Genomic DNA, 9045 nt, shown 5'->3' with positions numbered 1-9045 from the left:
GTTATATATATATATATATTAGTTTTATTTGGGGTGATGCACTGAAGACATTTGGTGAGCTGTGACAGTGGGGGAGGGGGATGCACTTAAGAATGTGGTGAGGCAGTAAACTGTACCACACAAGTATGCAGTGATGCAAATAAAAGGCAGCTTTGCCTGTGGCAGTCAAAAAATAACACTGCTATTCCTGAAATGCAAAAAAAGCTAAATTATGTTAAATGAAAATATACCTCCCCCAAAAATAAAACCCAAAAAAACGTCAACACTATTTATTTGTAATAGTCTAGCTGAGAGTGAACAAAATATAAAAATGTGAAATAAAAGGAAAAAGCAATAAAACACCAAAAAATGCAAGGGTGGGGGGAACAAAATCTACACAGCAACTGAAGGTTTTGCTGACACACACAAAAAGGAAGTCCCCAGTGGGGGATACACACCTCATACGTAATGCAGCACAATACAGCATTGTGCATAGCACTGTATAAGCACAGTATATAGGCTTAGCACTGTATATCTCTGTACAGCAGCAACTATCTCTTCCTGCAAAATGTAGCATTGTACAGTTCTTTATATAATACTATGTCAGCAACTAACTCTCCCTGTAAAATGCAGCACATTACAGCTACATTATAGCCACATTACAACACTGTGTATAGCACTGTATAGCACTATCTCTCCCTAATATCTCTCTCTCTCTCTCTCTCTCTCTCTCTCTCTCTCTCTCTCCCAACACACACCGATGAAGGCGCTAAAAACCCTGCTTTTTATTGGCCATTCCAAGCCACAGCTAAAGTTCAAAGGTCAGAAAGTGCATTATTGGCAAATGGTTGCTGCACTAGTTTGCCAGGTCCACAAACTGCAAACAAGCTAGGTTTACTGTGAACCCATGCCTGACTTAAACCAGAAGCTCATTACTAATACAAATAAGCATTTGTGAACACACATGAGAATTGCACAAGCATCAGAATGATTGTGCTATCTCTGATTCAGATTCTGATTGCTGGAAGTAGATGCTGACCTTGGAGAATGCAGAACAAGGATTGCTCTGTCATTTTGATGAGAAAAGCAAATGAAGGCATTGTCAGAGGGAGTACTGTGATCTCTGTGAAAGGTAAAGTTATAAATACCTATAGGTAATACAATTACTTAGCATACAGGTGAAACTCGAATAATTAGAATATCGTGCAAAGTTCATTTATTTCACTAATGCAACTTAAAAGGTGAAACTAATATATAAGATAGACTCATTACATGCAAAGCAAGATAATTCAAGCCGTGATTTGTCATAATTGTGATGATTATGGCTTACAGCTCATGAAAACCCCAAGAACCCCAAATCCACAACCTCAAAAAAGTAGATTATTACATGCAATCAATAAAACAAGGATTGTACATAGAACAATATCGGACCTCTGAAAAGTACAAGCATGCATATGTACTCAGTACTTGGTTTGGGCCCCTTTTGCATCACTTACTGCAATTACTTTTGCATGATATTCTAATTATTCGAGTTTCACCTGTACATGTACTTAATATGAAAAAATATAACCAATGCTAGGTCCCATTTAGCTACATTCATAAGATAATAGCCACACAGGAGGTAAATTATTTCCAATTAGTCAGCCTTATTCTAGACTGACATTGTAAGAAGGAGCAGTGAAGCGCAAACATTATGCACCACTAGAAAACAGGAAGTAGAGCCTGCACATTTAATGAGCAAACAGCTGTACCCATGTACATAAATAATTTAAACCATACATAGGCAATGGTTTGTAAAGGATTATATACAGATATAAGATTATTAACACCAAGCCGATCTCTTTTGTATGCATAACTAAACAAATAGCAAAAAAAAGTAAATTGCATTTCCTTTAATCATTCATATTGTCCATTGTACATTATGTTTAGGAAGAATGGCATTGGGTTGCATGAGTTAAATGTCTGCCTTAGGCAAGTGAATGCAGAAGAAAATCTATAGAGGCAAGTAAATAATTGTGTAGTCATTGTGTCATCAAGGTAGTCATTGTGTAACCTTTAAAAAAGTTCATGCTATATAGATTACATTTTGGCCTTCTACTTGTCATTTTAATTCACATCTAATATTTTTCTCCATTGAGAAGAACTACTCACTTTATATGATTCCTTGAATTAGATGGATTGGGAAAATTGCGTCCTTGGAAAAAAAAAGGTCAGAAAAATGATGATAGATGAGAGAACAAATAGGCAGGAAAGAGACACACTATTTATGTCAAGGTATAGGTAATGCAGTTTCTTTTAATGCAGTATGATGAAGACATAGTTTCTATCCTTTCGTGTTCTGACCTTCAAATCTAGTTTGATTTTTTAATATGTTACTTTACTGATGTCATCCTTCCTGAAACTAAGGGCAGGAGTTAATTAATATATGTAAAGCAACATCTAATTAAACCTTAAAGGCAATGTATACATGTTTTCAAATAGTGCTTAGATATAAGTGCAAAATAGATTAGGCTGATGTAAACAATTATATTAATGTGTGTTAACATTGTAAAAACCTTGTTCTTGTGTATAGTTTATAATCATGGGGCAGCTGTATTTGCTCAGTACACATTTAAGCTCTGTGTCTTTGAACTTCATATGCCTTTTGCTCCTTCTTAAGGTGCCCACACACCTTACAATTTATCTGCAGATTTGCTGTGGTCAGATGGAAAAGGTGCAACAGATCCCTCCATCTACATTAAACTGTGTGGATGGAGTAATCTCCACCTTGGCCAATCTGTTGCACTTTTTCCATCTGACCACAGAAAATCTGCAGATAAATTGTAAGGTGTGTGGGCACCTTTAGGGTCCCCACACACCTTACGATTATCGTACGAGAATCGCGGGAAATCCCGTGATCGTACAATGATCGTAAGGTGTGTGGAAGCCGTGCGACCTCTACTCCTGTAAGGGCGCACGACTTTAAACTTACGGACATGTTCGAAAACCCACCGAGCATCGTACGATGTTCGGCGGGGTGTGTAGCATGGTCGTAAGATAAAAGCCAGACAGGCTGGTGTGCGCAAGTGCACACTGCCCGTTCGGCATTGGAATGCAAATTCTAATGAAAATACACCACACCCTGTGCGGGGGAAATCTTATCTCAACTGCTGTTAAACTGAGAGGCTGAGTGAGTCTGAGTCAAATGCAGCACTCCCTCTAGTGGTTTATCTGAAAATCTAATTTAATATGGTAACAAAAATATGGTAGAACAAGCATGTGAAATGCCATAATAATTTACTTCAAAGTAAGCAGTGCAATAATAATAATAACTTAAAATATGTGCTCATTGAATGTACATTATAGTTTTCCTTGTAGACTTTCCAAATGAGCAATTTTGTTTGCCAACATTTTTTTGCCAAGAATTCTCATATAACAAAATATTTCAAGAACCTCTCTTTTTATTGTTTTTTTTTTTTACAATTATTTTTTGAACATAGTAGATTAATACTCTTGTTTTAAGATTGTGGGCTCTGCATGCAAATCTTTCCTTGTCTGCCCCTTGGACTAACTGTACAACTGTACATTCAGACCCACTGGTGTTTGGCATAGCTACAGCCTAATATTATAGAGCCATTTATTACAAACTGCATACAACTGTTTTAGGCTAGTTGGCCATCACCAGTGCAATGTATGGAAATCATGACTTCTTTTATTATGTGGAGGCCTTTTTGATTCCATTTAGCTCACCTCCTGAGACGATGTCGTTCCGGGATGGGGGTGCTGTCAGAGAATGTTCGGTGGGGGAGAGGCGTGTGCAGCTGATTTGTAAGAGGGCGGGGGGTTGTGGCAGATGCTGGACTTCACTGTCAGTGGCTCTGTCTGGCATCCTGCCCAGTTCATTGACCTCACTAGTTGGCAGGAGCTAGGTGGGACGCAAGACAGAGCTTCCCCGCTCAGCTCCTGGCAACCGTTGATGTCAGCGAGCTGGGCAGCACCGCACAGAGCGTCACAGGTTGCTAAAAGTTCTTAGCAGCCTGGGACGCTGTGGCTGCCAACCCACGGCTGCTCCCCAGTGAGATACCATTTAAGCCCGCAGAATGCCTCATTATAAGGACAGCCCTGCTCTTCTTGTCTTGTGTTACCTGATGTGATTCAATGATTAAGATAATGAATGACAGGGTAGATTATGCTGCCATTTATATTTACATCAGTTACCCAAAGCAAGTATAATTCCTGTTGGGTGTGGGGTAGTGGTGGATGTAATTAAATAATAGATATAATTCTTCCTATTTCTTTTTACTTTTTAAATACTTTGAAAAACAGTCATGTATTTTCTGCATGTAGTTTTCTAGTGGGTATACTGGGGAGAACAGTAAATGTACCTTTACCTGGAAACTCCACTGGAGAGTCTGAAGGTAACTTGGTGGTAACAAAGATTATTCCAATAGAGCCTACACCAGAAAAATATGTTGCTAACACGAACAGTTCTTCTGCTTAGACAGATGAAGAAAGCAATATACTCTCTAGATGGCTTATTCTATAATTAATTGTGATCAATTCAATTGATCTCGACAGTCAGTAAGCAAGCATGCTGGCTGGGTTGTCTTATAAATGATGGCCACTAATAGAGAGAATGTAAAAGTACAAATCAAGACAATGTGGCACAATGAACATGTAAAATGTGAAAATTGCTTTCAGGTCAAGTCATTAAACTATTGCCTCAGACTCAGCTGTCTAATAATCTTGTGTTCCATCAAAATCGATCAATACAGAAGGTAGAGAAATGTTGGAAATGGAAATAGCCAGGTGTCTTCCATCAAGTGCTATTTGGGCAGGTGTGTTAATCCAACCTGTCAATGACACCTACACAAATACCTTATGAGAAATATGAATGTTATTATTATTTCCAACATCACATAAACGCATAAAATACTCTTGATGGGTAACTACCAGCTGGCATTCTGATTGCTGCTACTACTAATAATAAAATGTGTTTGTGAGGTGTAAGGGAGGGAATCATGGAAGACCTGGGGGTTTTTAGACCTGTAAGAGTTGTTTTCACACCTGAAACTGAACTGATGGTATTCTTCTCGTAGATGTTGATTACCAATTGTCTTCCGCGTGTCTTCAAGCTTGGCTGAAAAACAAAAGAATAAAAATCTGCATCAGTCATCAGTAATGGAAGAAAATCAGCTTTAAAATCCCACCCTCTGTCATTTTTGTCATGGCTTATATTATGTAGTTTGCTTCTCTAATGAAGGGAACAGTTGATCTAGTTCTCGTTGGTTACATTTTGTTAGCTAAAGCTGCTGGATAAAATAAGTTGTAATTTAATTATTATGTCTTGTAAAAAAGATTATTATTTATGGGCTAAACAAACACATTTATTTAATTATTTAAATCCAAAAATAAAGGACCACATTTTCTCAAAAACCAAACCTTTTCTTGGTTTGGATGGGCAATGTTTATTGCACTTGGTGTATCTCCGGTTTAGACATTGTGTTGGTAATACAATGTTTGTTATTATTAGACCTGCGCTAATCATGCAATATAGTAAAGGCAGAATCTCCCTTTCAGCACTAATTTTCAAAGATCAAGTGCATAGAAACCAGGGAAATGTATCAAAACTGGAGCAGGCAACATCTGGAGCAGCTGTGCACAGCAGCTATTCAGCTTCTCTTTTCAGTTTATTCAGTTAAGATTTGAAAATTAAAGCGAGAAGCTGATTGGTTACAATGCACATCTGCTCCAGATTTTGTCTGCTCCACTTTTGATACATTCCTCTTTCTGTGTTTAACAATAAACCAAGTATGGTGCTAAATTACTGACAGTTTCAAATCTAAGTTGCTTTACACTACAATAACACAATACAAATTTGTATTCCTGGTTACTGGTCGCTGATCAGTCAGCAGTGACTTCCTTTAAATAAAAATAAATCTTTCTTCTGAACACCATATGTTTTTATAACCTAACCATACGTTCTTCAACTGACCTTAAAAACAAGAAAAAAAGTGTCTTAAAGTTACTGGTTTAAATTGTGCCGAAGCACCATTTGTTAGTTACAGTAGCCATCAATCCCAATAAACAGATATAAATGCATTTCACTCATAGCTTAGATGGTAAAGAATTATTTTATATAAATGTCCCAAAGACACTGATGGACTAGCAGTAATTGTAATCTATGAGAAAAATTATGTGTACTTTTGCTGCAGATCTTTGCTAGACCTCCCAAAGAAGATAGATGTCCTGCTTTACACATACTTGCTGTATTCAGTACATAGCTTGAAGACAGCCTGTACATGAAAATAAATGTAACCCTGCTTTACTGAAAGACTTTAGAGATCTTAGGTTTATACAAGATAAAGCATAAGATAAAGTTATTAAGTAAACTAACTACTTAGTTGTAATGTAATAATAAAAATAATGCAGGTGCATTCTAAGATACAATGACAACAATATACAAAAACTTTGAACTTTGAAATGAGAGTAATCACTCAAGAAACTTTTGGGAATTCAGTATGCTAGTATCTTACTATTGAGATAGTGACCTAAGTGGTTATATCAACAATAGCTGCATGCAGAATCCCCAGCCTGACATCACTCTAAGTGGCAAAAATATTTTTTAAAAGGTCTGCACATATAAAACAAAAGAAAATAAATGTCAAGAAATCTGCAGAATTAATTTGCAAAGAACAGCAGGAGGGAACTGCTTATGCATATAAAGCTTAGAACGTTCTAAAGAGGCTGAGCCTTAGAACATAAAGAGCTTCCAGTCTCACAACAGGACACAACAGGAAATGATTAGAAATGTATCCAAAAGAGAGAAATCCTTTCTTAAACCGTTGTATCTGCAACAATTTCCCCTCTATTCCTGACAAAGTACTTTCTGAATGATTCCAAATTTTCACTTCCAGTGACAATGTCCATCAGGACAATTAGAGAGAGTGAATCTCCCCAGTGGACACCCAGACAATATTAAAAACTTGTCAAGTTTTCTAACCCTTCCTCATTCTATCTAAATAAATAAATAAAAAAAACTTTTGGCTTTAGAAACATGTTACATGAACCCAAGATAATTTAAAATGTTTTAGAAAGCCACTAATAAAGATGTCCATACATAAAACCTCAAATGCAATCAACATATATATGGTATATCACATACCGAGATTTTCCACCAACATGTTGGTAAACCTCTGAACATTTATCAGTTCTATTTGTTTAATTAAAAAAGGGAACAATTCTTTCAATAGACACCTTTTGTTCAGTTAGGGGCAAAGGGCAATGCACTTCCTGGTAACAACCTCTAGATGGAGAGAGAAAATCGCATCAGAGAAAAGTAGTAAAGATACCGTATTTGCTGGCGTATAAGTTTACTTTTTATACTTAAAAACATCCCCCGAAAATCGTGGGTCGTCTTATACGTTGGGTATACAAAAAGTCCCTAATTTATCTGCCTGCTGGATGTGCGGTAATACTATATGCACGGTAGCTTCGGCTACATACAGTATACCGCGCTGAGCCAATCACTGCGAGCGATGCACTCAACCTCTGCCAATCTGAGCAGACTTTGTATTCATTAATAGAATACATCACTTGCCGTGATTGGCTCAGCGGGTTATACTGTAGCCGAAGCTACCGTACATAGAGTATTACCGCACATCCAGCGGGTCACACAAGTCAAATGGTTGAAGCTCCTTCCTGGGGTGGCCACATGCAAGTCTATGAGGGTTCAGTGTGTAGCATTGCAGAGGATTCTAGCTGAAGTCATCACTGCACAATATATCACTCTGGTATTACCGCACATCCAGCGGGCTGACAGATTAGTGGGTGTATCTGAAAAATTAGGTAGTCGCCTTATACGCCGACAAATACGGGTATGTTTTTCACTCTTTAAAACATTCTTTGTAGCTTCCAGTTTTACATGCATATCCAGTTGTCTCATTAATCTATTTTGAGGCTGCGTCTATATTATTTTTCTCAGCTTTCAAAATGAGGGTGGGTTGTTCACATTTCCTTTGGTCTGTGAAAAAAACATTTGTGAGCTTCAACTGTAAAAGCAGTATGGCATTACTAGAACCATTCATAAAGGATCATTAAGCAGGAACATTATATATCAGCTATTTGGGAACCTAAACTTGCTGATATAGTTACTTCCAATGGATCATCAATTTAATATATCGCTCTCATAAAATGTGTCACAGGCCATGTGATGAAGGTCTTTAGCTTGATTTCCATCATTTTATAATCCCACCCATATACAAGCTGCATGCACTATGTTACATTTATTCTCTTTATCGTGTTATTGGCCAAACTGCCAGTAAATTTATAGTAACAACCTGCACTGAATGTTGGGAAATACAACCCAAAACATGTATGTTTTGTTCATTAAGACTTTTGCGGTTTAGTTACTGTTTCTAGATATTTTCCTTTTTTTTATTTTTGTGTTAAGTGCTTATGTGGGGTAGTTATCATCTTAAATCAACAGCAAACACTGGCAGTTAGCAATGTTGTCCATAGCAATCAATATTATGATAACTCTCATTTTCAATGTTGCACAAGATAAAATTTAATTTTGGAACGTGAATGGTTATGACTGGCAACAACCCAAATTTTTCACACATTTTATTAAACAAATGAGCCCAATGTTCTTTAATTTGAGCTGACGTGTTTTTTTGTTCAACCTGACTAACTATGTATCTATGTGCCTTTCACATGTGTGATAATGTTACTGGTTTTGGTGGTTTTATGCATTGCTGTGCTATTCATAGAACTGTACAGCTTTACACAGAATGCCTTTAAATATTCTAATACAATGTTATTTATAATGTAACACAATCTCTACCCTTATTTCTCTACCCTTGTTTTTATTACCGTAAGCATACCACATATACTTTCTGATCTGCTAATGAACTGTCAGCTTCTCTTATTTAGTCGCTACATTACATTCCTGTTCCTGGAATTTCTCCAATGCTGCACCCATTCACTTTAATTCTGTGAAATCCACAACCCTGATCAAGTAGATCCTTTTTTAAATTCAATTAATTTCAATTGGGCCCTAAAAACATTTTTCTTTTTTTAAAGTAC

The sequence above is a fragment of the Nanorana parkeri genome, unplaced genomic scaffold (assembly GCF_000935625.1).
Source record: "Nanorana parkeri isolate BGI_ZX_2015 unplaced genomic scaffold, ASM93562v1 scaffold152, whole genome shotgun sequence".
NCBI classification, from domain to species: domain Eukaryota; kingdom Metazoa; phylum Chordata; class Amphibia; order Anura; family Dicroglossidae; genus Nanorana; species Nanorana parkeri.
Note: the sequence above shows the minus strand (reverse complement) of the source record.